This window comes from Podarcis raffonei, chromosome 11 (assembly GCF_027172205.1).
Source record: "Podarcis raffonei isolate rPodRaf1 chromosome 11, rPodRaf1.pri, whole genome shotgun sequence".
NCBI classification, from domain to species: domain Eukaryota; kingdom Metazoa; phylum Chordata; class Lepidosauria; order Squamata; family Lacertidae; genus Podarcis; species Podarcis raffonei.
Window position 1 is genome coordinate 32673025 of NC_070612.1, and position 17995 is coordinate 32691019.

Here is a 17995-nt window from a genome sequence, read left to right on the forward strand (position 1 = left end):
TCTAGGTTTCCCGGAGCCTACAAAGCTGAAAATAATAATTGTGACCAATGTGTTTTCCAGCAAACAGGAGTTTATCAACTGCAAGATTATGGGGCTGGCAGAACAGTTTCAATCAGCATTTGAGGCTACACGCTAGAAGCAATCTCAATTATTGTTCAGAAGACAGACAAAAACTCTCTGCCGGATGCTAGTATTATGAGTTTGGTAGGGGTGGGAATGTGAGATCCTTCTAGCTCCTGGACCCAGTATGTGTTTGAATAAAAGCTAGGCTAGTTTCCTGTGTTGTGACGGTAGCCTGGGTGATGAGCCATTAAGGGGATCAATGGAAAGGGGCTCTGTGTGAGAAGGCAAACTCATAGATAATTTAGAAGGGCATAGCCTGAGTTTAGCATTGTATAGGTTGATGTGACCTAGAAGTAAAGAAGTAAGCTGGAGAGAGAGAGTCAAAGCAACATCTGAGAGAAATGTTTCATTTCTGTTTGGATCCAAGGCAGAAATATGACCCTATGGGGGTATTAATGTTGGGGTGTTAATGCTGTGAACCCCTCCATCACAGACTTAGGTTGTATACATGTGTAAACCATATATAGTGGTACCTCAGTTTTCGAATGTAATCTGTTCCGGAAGGCCATTTGACTCCCAAAACATTTGAAAATTGAGGCGCAAAAATTGAGGCTGCAAATTTAATTGAGAAAATTGAGAAACACTCAGCGGAAGTCGTTTGACTTCCAAGGCATGTTCGATAATGGAAGCATTTACTTCTGGGTTTTAGGCATTCGAAAACCAAAATGTTCGACTTCTGAGACACCACTGTCTCCACTGTGCCTCATTCCAAAAAGGAGTCATGAACTCTGGGTAAGTGTTTGGAACCCCTAGAATTTCCCACTGCTCAGAGACTGGGGTGGCATGCAACCCTATGATAAACTCCAACATCAGAATTGTATCAAGCTGCTTGGAGGAAGATTAAGTTGCTAGCTTTATAAGGACAAGCTAATTCATACATACGTCTGCATCACTTTTTCTCATCACTCAACAACAGCAACATAATATCACGATCATTTCATGATGTGGGTGGGGACTGAGTTAGCTAACATGGATTGCTGGAACCTCCAGAAGGTAATATGTTGGTCCCCATCTCTTCATTTTCCTGAGAAATAATGGTATTTATGAATACAAGTAACGGTTTATGCCTTACTGAGGCAGGGTGATGTGGTTGAACCTATCAGTATACAGGTTGATCATTTGGGAGTGAATAATATGAATCCCCTCCTGCTTCTTTTAGGCTTGCTAAGTTACCAATGTACATGTTATTTGATTAACATGGTAGCTGGTTTCTCTCTGTTCTTTGCTTATGCTGTTGTAAGTTGCCTGACTCAATGGCAATTGGCGATAGTAGCCCCTGCCCCAAATCCTTTCCCAGCAAATCCAGGAAGAAAACTTCATGAAATGAGTCTAATATGCACCTATATTGAAATCAATGAAAGTTTATCGAGTAGTAATTTGTGACATGAATATGTGAGAGTATGTGTACAGTGGTACCTCGGGTTAAGTACTTAATTTGTTCCGGAGGTCCGTACTTAACCTGAAACAGTTCTTAACCTGAAGCACCATTTTAGCTAATGGGGCCTCCTGCTCCTGCTGCGCCACCGGAACATGATTTCTGTTCTCATCCTGAAGCAAAGTTCTTAACCTGAAGCACTATTTCTGGGTTAGCAGAGTCTGTAACCTGAAGCGTATGTAACCCGAGGTACCACTCTACTTCAAATGAGCTATCTTAGTGAGGGTGTTAATGTTTTACAATATACAGCCTCTGAATCTGCAATTTGAAGAATGGGAGCGGAGCAGGGGGAGAGGGGCTTCCAAATCTTTTCATAGAATCATAGAACTGTAGGGTTGGAAGGGAGCACGATTATCATCTCATCCAACCCCCTGCAATGCAGTAATCTTTTGCCCAATGGGAGGCTCAAACCCATGACCCTGAGATGAAGAGTCTGGTTTCTTATGAAAAAAATCACTCCCACCAGCTGTTTTCGCCACCACAAGGAAAAAGACAGTGAATATTTTTGAAATCTCAAAAATAAAAATAAAGCACCTGGATATTTTTAGCTATCAGTTCACACCAAGAACTTCTGCAGCAGTTTTAACCTTGCCAGTACTGTACAGGAGATTCTACATGAATGCTATGTTGTCATTATTTATATTTGATATATGAAAAAATATTGTAAAGGGTTTCATTTATAGGCAAACAGAAAAAGCACCCACATTATTGCTCCTCTCCCTTAAAAAAAAAAGATCTTATTTCCCTTCACTTATATTGCACCTTTCATTTTTAACAGCTCATTCACACTCAACTCAGAACCCAGGGGAGGGCCCACTAAATTTCAATAAAGTATTTAATGGAGCTACACCATCTGTGTTTCAGAGATTTTACTACTAACTGAGGTAAAGGACCTTGTGATTTCAAAATAAGGGGGCCATTAGTGAAGTCAAAGGACCTTCAACAATGCATTTTTCATCCTGAAATATTAAGTTCAAAGTTCCTGCATGAATACTTTGTAACTTTTATTGCTTGCTTACTCCTGTTTCATTGTTGATAAAAGCTATCCAGATCTTTTTTGACATTTACAATGATTAATGCATTTAAAAGATAGAAAAGCAAAATGTAACCCTTTTAACTTGTGACTGCATTGGACTTTTACTATTATACAGCTTGGAACATTAACAATTTGCAGTCAGTTGTTCCTCCAAATATGTTTGTTTCCCCGGAATTGTATCTGTCTGGTTCCATTAGCTCTGCTATCCTATCAACTTTCTTCATTTCATCTTTCAGTTAAAGGCTCTTCATATTCTCAAATGTATTGCTTACTCATGGGTTCAATGCGTCATGGGCTTGTAGTCTTAAAGACTACATAAACACATTGTCCAACACTTACACACACATTTTGTGGGATCTGAGGAGATTACATGATGTGGTTTGGACTGGATTAAAATATCCTGCTAATGCAGCTAGTTTGATGCAAAAATATAAATATCCAGTGCTTCCCCCCCCCCTAAAAAAATGTTTAGGGGTACTCTCATTTTCCTACTCATGTTGAAATATTGCCCCTCAATGAGGCCAAACTTAGATTCACAAAATGTTTAGGGGTATGTGTACCCCTGTGTCTCCCCAGAAAAAAGCACTGTAAACATCTCATAACAATGAGAATGAAAAAAACTAATTATATTCTAAAATCTAATATGAGAAAGAACATTCAGCATTATTTTAGATAAATAAATAGGTAACTTTGATCCAGTAATAGACCCTTGTACTATTTGACTTCAGATATTTAAGCAAAGGTAATATTCATCCTCTTTCAGGGATGCTGTTGAATCCCAGAATGCAGATCATACATTGAACAAGTATTAGATAACCTCCAAGATGCCCTTCAACCCTATAATTTTGTGATTTTATTACTTTTTAACAGATTTAATTATATAAAAACAATATTAGCCTTCATCCAGTGTAGGTTGCTGGTGGAAATAAGAATATACATATATTTTCTGTGGGCTCAGTTGAGGTGTGTTTGACAATACCCATCCAGAGCCAGGAAAATGCTTTTTCATAAGAAATAGAGTTTTTCTGTGCAATGCAACATTTTACCCTGAATATTGATTAGGATGATAAGCAGCTGTGTTTTCCTCCTCCAATTAAAAACAAAAAAATGTAAAAATGCTACAAAATAGTGTAAAATATATTGAAAGCCATCTAGAAAAAGGAACATTAACATTTTCTGGGGATTTTTCTAACCCCATTTAAGAAAGCTGCAAGTAAACTGTCCTTGGATACAGAAATGTCCTCCAAACAAAATTATATGGTTTATACTAACCTATTGACAGCCCTTTTAAAATTTCTCTAACTATGTGGCTATTAAAAAACAATGGAGTGTTTTACTACCCCAACCCATCAACATTGGCTAAACTATAAACACACCCCAATACCAAAATTCGGTGCATTTCAGGGTCGTGCTGCAGGTGGATTTTCATTTCCAGAAGGAAAACAGTAAGCGGTAACTGGCTAAAATTTGAGGACATTCTACAGCTGACTATTTGTGTCAATGCCCTAGAAAGACTATCCTGTAGGTCTGTGTATGTGCAATTTGCACAATGAAAGTAGTGCACCTGGGCCCAGTAACATACTTCTTCATAGTCTTTATTCTGGTTTATTTCACCAAGGACATAGGCTGTGGCTCTGCACACCACCAGCATGCTGACCCAATAGATAATCCCTGGGGGAATGGGACCCTCAACAGGGAAAAACAAATCCCCACCCCTGCTTTTAAAAAAAGTTATTTTCTAGCAACTGAGGGCATAAAATCTAGTCCCAAACAAGTATTTATTTCATTAGTAACAATTATTTTGGCAGCAGATTCATTCTGTTACCACAGAATATTATTAGCTTTGCACTGCCAAAGTTATAAGTGTTAAATGTTATAAGTGTTCAATATATTGTGTTTGCCTTTAAATTCCTGTAATAGGAAGTTTCCCTTAGGCAAAAAGGTTCCACTTTGGCAAAAGCGTCAGAGAAGGGTGGTATTCTTGCATTAAATAAGCTTCTTGATGACTCATCACTGGTAACAGGAGCTGCAGAGCTCTCACTGCAGGAAGCTGAAACTTGAGAAGTCTGTTTGTGGTTGTGGCTAGCAGCAGCAGCTACACAGAAGTTCTGCAATGATGGAAAAGCTTAGGATCTCCCTCTGGAACCAGAGATAAAAGTTTATGGAACTTCATAAAGGCCTGCAGCTCATTGTTTATGTGCAATGTGTTACTTTGTTACATTTATCTGATTGTAATTACTATTTAAGGCAGCAAAGCTTTGAAGTTCATGTTTGTGGTGGAGAGAATTCATTTCTACACAACGTCTACATCAGGGATTCCTCTAAACAACTCTAACAATGAGAACATGAGAAGAGCCACCTGGATCAGGCCAATGCTCCTACTAATCCAGCATTGTGTTCTCACAGTGGCCAACCAGTTGCCTATGGGAAGCTTGCAAGCTGAACATAAGAAGAACAGCACTCCGACCTCCTGCAGTCTTCAGCAGTGGCATTCAGAAACATCACTGTCTCTGAGAGTAGAGTTGGAACATGGCCACTGTGTGCCTTCTCTGCAGTCTCTTTCCTTCTTCTGATTCAGGTTTTACAATAATCTGTTGTCATGTCTAATTGCGCTCTCTCTCTCTCTTCAGTGCTATTCCATTTTGTGAGAAGTGTTCTTAAATGGAGAGCAGTGAAGGGCTGCAAAGTATTGTGGGACTGGTGTGTTCCTGTCAGAAGAAGAGGAAGCCTACTGCATATTTTAAGTTCTGCTGAATTAACATATGCATTGTCCTCGTGAATTACCCAGGTTGCTGCTGAGCTATATACTGTACAAAACCACAGACTGATACAAATCATGGCCTTGGATAACTCACAGCCTGAAAGACAAGACACAATGGGCAGGAAAGACAAGGTGACAAGTAGAAAAGAAAAGCAATTAACAAAAATAATAGTATGTCTTAGAATAGACAAGCTGTGTCTGCATTTCTTAAATGGGTGGTGCACCTCCCAGTTTGCTACCTTTCTTTGGAAGATTGACAATATTTCCCCCTACCTTGCAAATGAGAATTGCTTTTTAGTCACCAAGTAGTAGAAATGGGATGGTACCTGAAGAAGGCATTCAGTGAAGTTCAAAACCACATTTTTTTTTATAAGGTTGCACACACTTTTTCCAGCCTCATCATCCTGGAAAAAGGTGACAAGTGTGATGCCACAGAGTTCTGTCTTGAGCTCACTGTTCTTCAACACCTTTATAAATGACTTGGATGAAGGAATTGAAGGGACGCTCATCAAATTTGCAGAGGCGTAGCTGATGCTGTAGAAGACAGTATCAGGATTCAATATGCCCTTAATAGATAGAAGAACTGGGCTACATCTAACCAAATGAATTTCAATAGGGACAAATGCATAGACAGGAATAGCCAGCTGCCCAAATATAAGATGGGGGCACCTGGCTTGCCAGTAGTACATGTTAAAAGGATCTAGGGGTCTGACCACAAGCTTAACATGAGTCAACAGTGTGATGCAGCAGCCAAAAATGCTAATGCTATTCTAGACTGCATCAACAGTATAATGTCCCAATCAAGAGAAGGAACAGAACTGCTCTATTCTGTCTTGATCAAACCACACCTGGAGCACCGTGTCCATAATTATAATTTGTTCTTTGCCTAAAACTGCATTTACCTTTGCCATTCAATTATAATTGAAATCTGGAAAATGTGCAAATTAAAATTTTATCCAAATTCAATAACCTTTGCCTGTGATGCAATTTTCAGTTATATTGTAAAATCTAGTTCTCCCCCATCCCCATTGTATTTGTATGTTCCTCAATAATAAATATTATTTAACTGCTCACATTTTCAGAGCACTTTCCAACCCTGTGAGCAGACACAAGCAAACCAAAAAGACTTTCAAACCAAAGCCTCACTTTATTTCAAACATATTTCCCCTATAAATTATAGAAGTGCCCCAAGTTTGTATCTTTGGTTTCAACTCTCTTTAAAATCTCTTCTCTTATATCACAATGTCTGCTTCCATATTCCCCCCACCCCCAGCCAGGAACTGAAGTAAATATGGGATCGTAAATCAAGTCATAATGAATCAAATAACTATCAAGTGCTGGGTTAATTGCTCCTGCCCAGGATGCTGTTGTTTTCCCCATGGAGGACTGTGCTCACTTCACCTGCAAATGTTCAGCCAAAGTTTAGCTGATCATTGCTAAGCTTGTGTTAGAAACACAGCCCATGATGATTCAGTTGTTCTTCTCTGGATGCTGAAACCAAAGATGGGGAGACAAGCAAATGCTTGATTTTTTATTTAGGCATTCAAGGGAACATATTGAAATACAATCAAATAATGAAGTCCTTTTCTATGTGCCCAGTCTGTTTCTGGGCATAATTCAAAGTGTTGGTGTTGACTTTTAAAACCCTAAATGGCTTTGTCCCAGTGGCCAGAGGATTGGAGAAGATCAGTCTACATCCCAATCCCAAAGAAGGGCAGTGCCAAAGAATGCTCCAACTACTGCACAATTGCACTCATTTCACACGCTAGCAAGGTTATGCTTAAAATTCTACAAGGCAGGCTTAAGCAGTATGTGGACCGAGAACTCCCAGAAGTGCAAGCTGGATTTCGAAGGGGCAGAGGAAGCAGAGACCAAATTGCAAACATGCGCTGGATTATGGAGAAAGCTAGAGAGTTCCAGAAAGACATCTACTTCTGCTTCATTGACTCTGCAAAAGCCTTTGACTGTGTCGACCACAGCAAACTATGGCAAGTTCTTAAAGAAATGGGAGTGCCTGATCACCTCATCTGTCTCCTGAGAAATCTCTATGTGGGACAAGAAGCTACAGTTAGAACTGGATATGTAACAACTGATTGGGTCAAAATTGGGAAAGGAGTACAGCAAGGCTGTATATTGTCTCCCTGCTTATTTAACTTATATGCAGAATTCATCATGCGAAAGTTGGGGCTGGATGAATCCCTAGCTGGAATTAAGATTGCCAGAAGAAATATCAACAGATATGCAGATGACACAATATTGATGGCAGAAAGTAAGGAAGAATTAAAGAACCTTTTAATGAGCGTGAAAGAGGAGAGCACAAAATATGGTTTGAAGCTCAACATCAAAAAAACGAAGATCAGGGCCACTGGTCCCATCACCTCCTGGCAAATAGAAGAGGAAGAAATGGAGGCAGTGAGAGATTTTACTTTCTTGGGCTCCATGATCACTGCAGATGGTGACAGCAGCCACGAAATTAAAAGACGCCTGCTTCTTGGGAGAAAAGCAATGACAAACCTAGACAGCATCTTAAAAAGCAGAGACATCACCTTGCCAACAAAGGTCCATATAGTTAAAGCTATGGTTTTCCCAGTAGTGATGTATGGAAGTGAGAGCTGGACCATAAAGAAGGCTGATCGCCAAAGGATTGATGCTTCTGAATTATGGTGCTGGAGGAGACTCTTGAGAGTCCCATGGACTGCAAGAAGATCAAATCTATCCATTCTGAAGGAAATCAGCCCTGAGGCTCACTGGAAGGACAGATGTGAAGCTGAGGCTCCAATACTTCGGCTACCTCATGAGAAGAGAAGACTCCCTGGAAAAGACCCTGATGTTGGGAAAGATGAAGGGCACAAGGAGAAGGGGACGACAGAGGATGAGATGGGTGGATAGTGTTCTCGAAGCTAGCAGCATGTGTTTGACCAAACTGCGGGAGGCAGTGGAAGACAGGAGTGCCTGGCGTGCTCTGGTCCATGGGGTCATGAAGAGTTGGACTAAATGACTAAACAACAACAACCTGAAGGAGCATCTCCACCCCTATCACCTTCTGGCGGTTCCGTCATTATGAAAAGTGAAGATACAGGGAAGCAGGCAGAGGGCTTTCTCAGTAGTTGTATCCACCCTGTGGAACACCCTCCTGTCAGATGTCAAAGAAATACATAATTATACAACTTTCTGTAGACATCTGAAGGCAGCCCTGTATTGGGACACTTTTAATTTGTGGTGTTCTGTTGTGTTGCTATGTCAATTGTGTGGGTTACAAAAATTATTATAAATTATTATTCAAACCCTTGAATTTTGGTTAGAAACTATGAACATATCAGCCACTATCTATCTATGTATTGCAGCTCACCAGCGGCTTGATAGATCAGCCTCCCAATTTGGATGCCTTCATGAGTCTGTTAAAAAAGTACCTTGATAGATCGCAACATGTAGCTGATGTCCATCAACTGTATCTTGGTATTTGCTGTATTTTTTTTAAAAAAAAGCATTTATAACTGACACTTAAAACTAACTTACATTATAACTAAAATGCAAATTATAAGCATTGACCCTCCAATACACGAGTGATTTCTGATAATGTCCACACAGTTGCACAATACTTGCATACATTTTGTGTCGTATGCAAGTTGTACCCTCTTTTGTGAATGGGAGGAAGTTGCAAAAATAAATCAGGGGTAACATACAAGTAATATAACATGTCACAGACAGAATATCAACAGGCGAAACTTTCCCCATATTACTGGGGTGCCTGTGGGTGCAATGATGTGCTTGAGGACTTCTCCTGTTGCCTGTGTGTGCCTACTCAACCCCCTCACCCCCAATCATGAGATGGTGAGGATGGTTAGGTTTTTTGTAGCATATTGTATATTGTCAGGGACTGGACTGAGCAAGAAGACTGGGAAGTGTCCCCTTGGTCTGCTCGGCTCCTCTCGGAAGAGGAGGGGGAGGGGAAAGGTTCGCCCCCCTTGTCTCCAGCTGTTTCAAGAGGAGAAGGAGACATGGCTGAATTACAGCTGAATGAAGAAATGCCTAGTTACCAGATAGTGGAGGAGGAGGGGGGAGAGTGAGATAGCAGCCAGCAGACACCTCCCTGGAGAGGCTGGGAGATCCTCCTTCTCCAAGGGCTCCTCGATCACTCCGCATTCAAGAGAATGCAGAGGAGTGTGACTCTTGGGAGTTTCCGTAGGTACTCAGGGTGTTGTTGGGGATGGAAGAGGAGGGACTCAGAGTAGGCGACGTCTCCTTTGTGTGGAGACATGGATTCTTTGTCTTGCAACCAGATGACTGAATAAAAACCATAAATACAAACTTGCTTGTGCCAGTGTGGTGTAGTGGTTAAGAGTGATAGACTCGCAATCTGGGGAACCGGGTTCGTGTCTCTGCTCCTCCACATGCAGCTGCTGGGTGACCTTGGGCTAGTCACACTTCTCTGAAGTCTCTCAGCCCCACTCACCTCATAGAGTGTTTGTTGTGGGGGAGGAAGGGAAAGGAAAATGTTAGCCGCTTTGAGACTCCTTAGGGTAGTGATAAAGCGGGATATCAAATCCAAACTCCTCCTCCTCCTCCTCCTCTTCTTCTTCTTCTTCTTTTTCTTCTTCTTCTTCTTCTTCTTCTTCTCCACACCCAACACCTGTTCATCAGATAGGCATGAAAGATTCCATAGATCTCTCACTTAAGTAACTGTTGGTGCTAAAGTTGTTTTAATAAAATGATACTCTAAAGCATTTCCTGGATCCCTGAATAATTCTACAACCCTTTCCTGCCCTTTTAATAGGACGAATATATCTAGATCATGAGGATCATTGCAGGGATGTGAGTGCCTTTTAAGCTCTATTCTATGCAAGCATTTGGAGAGGCATGTGTGCATTTGCTGCTCCATCATAAGAAGGAAAATGGAGGTTCACATCTGAAAGCAAAGCTATATATAATCAGGAGCAGCAGCCAAGACCAGGTGCTAACTCCAGTGTCAAATTATGCTGATCCAGAAATACCCTCTGTGCTGTATCCATTCTGTATATCCAAACATAAACCAAAATTTTTTATTGAAACATATGTTTCCACAACAAATAAAAATGGCAGAATAAGTTTATTCAAGTGGTACAGAAAGCAGAATCAAAACACTGGAAGTAACCTATTTGTATATCAGTATCTCTATAAGTTCTTTTCGTACATATTTCCAGTTTATTCTACAGCAAAACATATACACAGTTTTGCTCCTGCTATGGTCAGAGACATAATGCCGGGGGGGGGGGCATCCATGGTAAACATACCATAAATATACTAGGATTGCTGCCTAAATACTTGTTTACTGTACCTCTTTTCCATTTGCTATGGATTTTTTTTTTTAACAGATTTGCTTCTGGTGTTGTTTTTAAATGCATTTGTGCTGAAAACTGCAATTTGAATTACGACATTCCATGAATTATGTTTTCTTTTATCTTCTTGCATGATGTATTAGGGAATTGTAAAACCATCCACGATTTATTGGTTGTAAAATGACACAGTAAACATTTCACTCTGGCAGGATTCACAAAGACAAAGGAGAATGCGGAAGCGGGGGAGCTCTTTCTTAGCAGTCCAGAAGACAAACCTTTTGATGACTTGTCAGAAATATATTTATATATTGAGCCAGTATACTGCACAACCCAAAATAAGCAAAACAAGAATACATAAAATCACTGGCCATCTTGGCATTAATATCCAGACAGCGAATTCCACAGTGCTTTAATGCTGGTAATCAGGGCTTGCTGAAATCAATATGGTGTTGTTAGTATTCTAGCTGAACTCTGAGTGCTTCAGTACTCAATTTGCAGCTCATTTTCAATATTATCATTTCTCCTTGGCTACTACGCAGTGTTGCTGCTTGAGCACTTTATTTTCAATGGCCTCCCCTTTTCATTCATTGCAGAGTCACCTCTGTGGCTATTGTTTTTATTAACACCCCCACTCCCAATTTCAAAACAATCCCTCATCTTATATTAGTCTGTTTAGTTTCCACTGCTAGCACCTTTATGAATCAGAATACAGACGTTTGACTCCCTCCATAGAGTAGCTAAACCAAATGTGCTTGGATTTAAGAGGATGGTGTACCTGCAAAGTCTATAAAATGTTTGCATTAGCACACATTAGCTTGCATTAGTCTATGATGTCATCACATCATCATGTTCTGTGATGTGTTGCCATGACTGACGGCGCCTCATCATCTGAGCAGGCACAGAAGGTTTTAAGACTGGGCTGTAAATGCAAATGGCTTGTATCTTTTGTTCTGAATGTTTTAGCTGTACTGTGGATCAGAGTCAAGGTCATCTTTTTAGTAATTGATTTTAGAGAATTACTTGGATATTCATGGTGGCATTTTGAGCATCATTTATAATCCACAGCCCTTCAGTGTTTTATAATGCAAGCCAATATTTAGCATATCACCCCAATTTTGGTCAAAATACAGTAACTAAAACTGGAAAGATAATTGAGGCTGCAATCCTAACCCCACTTACCTGGTAGTAAGTCCCAATGAATTCAATAGGACTTACATCTGGGTAGGCACAGTTAAGATAGCTTTATTGGTTTCTGATCGATACTTGCTGAGGCTTTTGAAATGCTCATGTCATAGTTTTATTTTATACTAGTTTTTTTCCTTTCCTTTGCAGTTGCTTTTGATGATTTCTTCAGGGTATATTGATTATGTATAGAGCGTCTGGAGAAAGAGAATAGTTTATGTTTGAAAAGGGATCTTACAATGAATTCTAAGCTTGCTGCCAAAAAGGGTAAAATAAATGTAAACATACCTTGAAAATATATATAGACTGGAAATGGCAAAGGGCAAAACAAAACCCTGCAGTTATTGATTGTTTCAATACATCCCCACCCCACAAGCCTGTATATATTCCTGTAACTCAGGATAATACTTGATGCATCTAATGAAAAGGACCATAGTGTATAAAAGCTTGCATCATGACAAAATTGTTAGTCTTTAAGGTGCCACAAGTCTCTTTGTTGTTTCTATAGCTGTCCAGACTCCCCACTCACTAAAATTCATTGGTAAGCAATAACCGAAGAGAGTTGTAAGACATAAAATAGAAAGTTATCACATACTTCTTGTAGGAAGGATGGGGTCATTCTTTCTTGAGCTGCCTCTTCTTGAAAACTCTGAAATATCACCAACCCTAAAAAATCACAGTTTCTTGGGAGAATCTCTTATTATACCACCTTAACAATCATGCCCCCCTTCATGGATCGCTGCCTTGTCTTGACAAAGGGGCTTGAATAATTTAGAGAAGCTGTGAGCTATGCCGTGCAGGGCCACCCAAGACGGACAGGTCATAGCTGAGAGTTTAGACTAAATGTGATCCACCTAGAGAAGGAACTGGCAAACCACTCCAGTATTTTGCCAAGAAAACTCCATGGACATAAAAAAAGAGGGGCTTTGAGAAGAAAGTGAGAGTTTCCAAGGCATGCTCTGGTTCATGGGGTCACGGAGAGTCGAACACGACTAAGGCAACTAAACAACAAACAACAGTCATGGCTCCCCTCAAAGAGTCCTGGGAACTATGGTTAGCGAAGGGAGCTGAGAGTTGTTAGGAGACCCTCTCACAGAGCTATTATTCCCAGTACCCTTGAGAAACAACAGTTCCTTTGGGGAGGGGCATGACTGTTAAAGGGATTTAAGAGTGCTGAAAAAGCATGGTGTGGATGTGCCAAAATTCGTTTAGATTTGTACTGTAGGCATGTATTTAGGAATGTCAGCTCCTATATGGAAGGTACACCCACATATAAACACATTTACTTAATGGTTAATCCAACTGATTTCTAATAGAAATGCATGCTTAGAAGGGGCAGTCTGACTCAAGGACATAATCCACCATTAATTTCAATGGATTGGGTTCAGTGAGGATTTTGCCTTAGCAGAAAGCACTTTTTCTGCTCCTACAGGTTGGGAAACCTGACTTCTGCTGATTGCTGCTAAGCATTGCAGCTGTCTGCACCATATTCTATTCTTCTTCAACCTTCAGGAACAGCCTGGGAGGGGCGGGCAAAAGGTGTAAGTGTAAGTGAAAAATGGTTGCTTTGATGTGTGAATGGAAGTGCTTTCTGCTAAGGCATCATCATCGCCACCACGGTATACAACCTGTATGCTTTATTTCAATGTGGTTTGCATGAGAAGACTTCCTGGTAGATTTGCCCTAACTTGCCTTTGCCCCAAATGAATTATTTTCAGTTGCATTTAATTTTGGCTGACTTCTCATTTTTTGTTTGTTTGTTTTTAAATATGGATCAAGTCAGAGAAAATATGTAATGGGGTCTAGAGGTGCACTGTAATGGTTTTATTGGACCCCATTTTGTATGCCCTGTTAAATCTTGGGTGACATTCATTGGTAATCAGGGCCAATCATTCAAAATAAATACCAATAAACTTTGCCCAAAACATGTATTTAGCTTATGCCTCATAGTTCACAGAAAAAGCTTTTAGAGATTGTTTTAAGTTTGAAAACATTTCCTAGATTGTTTACTTTTCAGTGCAAAATGGCAGAAGTGAGAGCTTCTCTTCATTCCCAAATCTATTTGAGAATTAATTTCTACAAAGACTGTGGCAGAGTTCAGCCACTCCCGTTCATGTGATAATTCAAGCTATCAGGTAAACTTGTGAAACTGTTTCTGTCTTAGGTGGGTTATTATCCTGCAAAAGACTAAGGGTGTTACACAACACATTGACACGTCTTTTCACAAGTATTTTACAGGTCATTTTTGGCTGCTACTGCCTGCACCTACTGAAAAAAGCTATTGGAAGGTAAGTGGAGAATTGACACCTGGGTTCCTACATCGCAGCCCAAAGCTTTTCTCTCTCATAAAGTTGTTGAGTCACTGTCAAACTAAACCCTGTGTTGCAACAAAAAACTCCCACTCCCAGTGTTGCCTATATTCTGAAGATGCAGAACAAAATTATTCAGTGACCTTGCTGCCTATCATATAGTAGCTTTATCATATATGGGTAAGCATATGCTTTACGGAATTATTGGGGTGTAACACTGCTTGTTTTTGTATCTGTTTTGAAGAAGTTCTTGTTAGTAAAGCTTTGGATCATATTTATGTGTTTGGACAATTCCCAAAAGGAGTCAGCTTTTATGCATCCAGTTGCTTCATGCTACACAATATTAATATCTGCCCTATGTGTACTTGTTGAGCTCTTCCAGACTGGGTTGGGGTAATGGTAACCCTAATTTAATCCCTGAAAATGCACTTCAAGGTAGTTCTTTAGCAGCATTTCAGCCAGGTAGCACTTCAAAACATGCCTGATATCAGTTTATTCCCCTTCTCTATCAATTTTCTCCTAAAGAGGGGTAGCACACCATCTGATGAAACATTGCACAATAAATGTTATTTATTGCAGTTTGTAGTGGGGCTATTGCTTCCTGTTGGGAAGTACTATCCAAAGAAAAAGGATAGTGATTTTCCCGCTCACATTCAGGCGGGATTGTTAATTTCTTTACCTGGTGCTAAAAGCAGGAGGCCATTCAATAAAGGCAGCATAACTGAAGACACTGCTGCAGTGATCAGGAACTGCAAGGAGAAGATTATAAGGGGAATCATGGAGATCCTAGCTACTAAAGGTACACAGCAAAAGGGCAGCAATCTGGAAATCAGTGAGGCTTATTCAAGACAAAAATAATGGACAAGAAAATTCAACTGTGCCTGTCCTGCAGGAGCTATTAGGATCAGAAAGGACAGAAAACATAAATGAGTTTGATTAAAGAGTCTGCACTGGTCAAAAATGGAAGTGAGAGACATAAATGAGACATTGTCTAGGATGCCTGTTGTGACCAGAGAAAGCACTTTAGAAAGAACTGAACATCCTAGTCTGAGCCAATTAGTAACACAATTGATTTTTGCAAGTCTGACAGAAAGAAAGGGGATTACTGGAAATGGCTGCTGCTTTTTCTAAAATGAGAACACATATTTGGGGGAGAGACAAACCAAAAACCAACCTGGAGAGAAGGCTGGTAGATGAATGTGTTTAAAAAGCTACTTTCAATTGATCTGAATAAATGTTGCAAAAGAATATTGTCCCCTACAGGAGGGGAGAGTGCTCTTGCGCTCACATCCTGCTTGCTGGTTTCCCATAGGCACCTGGTTGGATATTGTGAGAACAGAATGCTGGATTTTATGTGTTGTTGGCCAGCAGGCTCTTCTCATATTCTTTTGAGAAGCTTTCTGAACATTTACTTGCTTGAATTCTGCCTGCGGGGTAGACTCTGCAGAACACTGGCAGCTACCAGTGCTTATTACAGGCTTTGGGAAAGCCTCAGGCAGAGCCAGCCCACCCATGAGGTATGGTAAAGCAGCTGCCTCAGGCGGCGGAAGCTCAAGATGTGGCACCCTACTTGCCCAACTGCTTCTACCACTTCCTGAATGCCAGTGTTGCTGTTCTTCCCTTCTCCTAGGGCAGAGAAGATGAGTAGCAAGGCCTTCCAGAATGCCTTCTGCCACACCATGTTATGTGAGAGGGGTGCGTTCTGGCATGTGGAATTGCCGCTCGCCTTCCTCGTCCTTACAGTGGAGAAGTTGAGTGGCAAGGCCTTGCAGAACGCGCCCCCCCCAGTTTTTGGTGAGAGGAGGGCATTCCTTTTTCCCCCAATTTTTTTTATTGATTTTCCAAAAAATTTAAACAGACAAACAAACATAGATCTTAGCTGTACTTAATCTGATCTTAGTAACATTGTTAAGTGACTTCCTCAAATCCCCCTGGCTGAATTTCAGTGTATATCATTGTAACAGTTTTCCAAAACAGATTTCTCATAAAATTAACTTAAATCACTTAACATCTTTCTTTCTTTTCATTTTAACTTTAAACATATTATTCTATAACATCACATATTTAAATCCTAAGCCTATCTGTTATTTGCAAGTTTTTCCAATTAAATTATCTTAGCATATTTAACTAAATAGTCTTTGAATTTCATCTGTTCCTCCTGGTACTCCTCCTCCTTCTGTTCGCGGATTCTTCCAGTAAGGTCAGCTAGCTCCGAAAAGTCCATCATCTTCATCTGCCATTCCTCCACTGTTGGGACTTCTTGTGATTTCCAATTCTTAGCTAACAAAATTCTAGCTGCAGTTGTGGCATACAAAAACAATCTAACGTCTTTTGGGGGCAATTCCAAACCTATTATGAGAGGAGGGCATTCCAGTGGCAATGGAAGTACTGGGGTGGCAGGAGGTGGCATATTCTTGTTTTGCCTCAGGTGACCAAACAGGCCAGGCCTTCCCTGGCCTCAGGCAATGAGCTTTCTGTGTTCCCACTTGCTTGTGACTATCTGTTTGTTTGCTTGCCTCCCCCTCTAACCTGGAAAGACCACTGGGAGAAACAAAGAGAGAGGGAGAGAAACACCATTGTGCACCTATAGCAGCAAAACTGGATGATTTCCTCTGCCCCACCTGCAATAAAACATGTCTCTCCACAGTCATAGCAGGCACTGAAACTCTCCAGTGGTTTGACTTTACACCCAAAGGCACACTCTTCCATTGTCTCCCGAGACAGAAGGATGCCAACAAAATTATTGGATACTGTTCTTGTTGGCTTTTCATATGGATTTAATTCTTACTGTTTTAACATTGCATTTTGTTATTTTTTTTTACAGCCCCACAACATTCAAATGATGGGCTGAGAGCCAGAGTGGTGTAGTGGTTAAGAGCGGTAGACTCGTAATCTGGTGAACTGGGTTCGCGTCTCTGCTCCTCCACATGCAGCTGTTGGGTGACCTTAGGCTAGCCACACTTCTCTGAAGTCTCTCAGCCCCACTCACTTCACAGAGTGTTTGTTGTGGGGGAGGAAGGGAAAGGAGAATGTTAGCCACTTTGAGACTCCTTTGAGTAGTGATAAAGCGGGATATCAAATCCAAACTCTTCTTCTTCTTCTTTATAAATGATTTAAACAAAATAACCCCACAGCACAATTCTAACTATGTCAACTTAGACATAGGTCTTACTGAATTCAGATGGGCTTATTCTCAGGTAAGCGGGGTTTGGACCGTTTTTAAAAAAAGTAGCTGAGGCCTGGATTCTCTAACAATAGTCAGCTGCTTTAGCAACAAAACAAACAACAACCAGGGATTCTTTTTCCCAGGCTTCCTTGGAAAGTAGATGGAGTTTCCTGCAATAATTAACTCTTCACTCCCTCAGTACTGTTGCATTCACTTTAACACAGCATTGAATAAAAATGATTAAAACAATAGGAAACAGACATAACAGTGGAATACAAAAGGGACGGGTGGGAGTGGGGGTGGGGGTAGAGTCTCCACATAATTTCAAAGTGCTTGTGTTTGAAACATGGGTGTTCTAATTTGAAATATCTTGTAGGAGCACATTACAAGACTCTGACTATTCACTGGCATTCCACACATTGGCTGGCAAAACCAATTCCGATATGCACTATGTGTTAAGTTTATAAAACTGCAAGATAGAAGACTTTCCAGGAATGATAAAGCCACAAGGGATCTCAGAACTGACTATGATCCTTGCACTGCAGCAGCAGCATTGATTTTCTGAGGGGAATTCTTGCAACAAGAAGAAAGCAATAGGTATGTTAGAAAAATGGCTTAGAGCACAGGTTTCTTTGATTTTTTATGGCCCTCTTCCAACAGCAATGAAT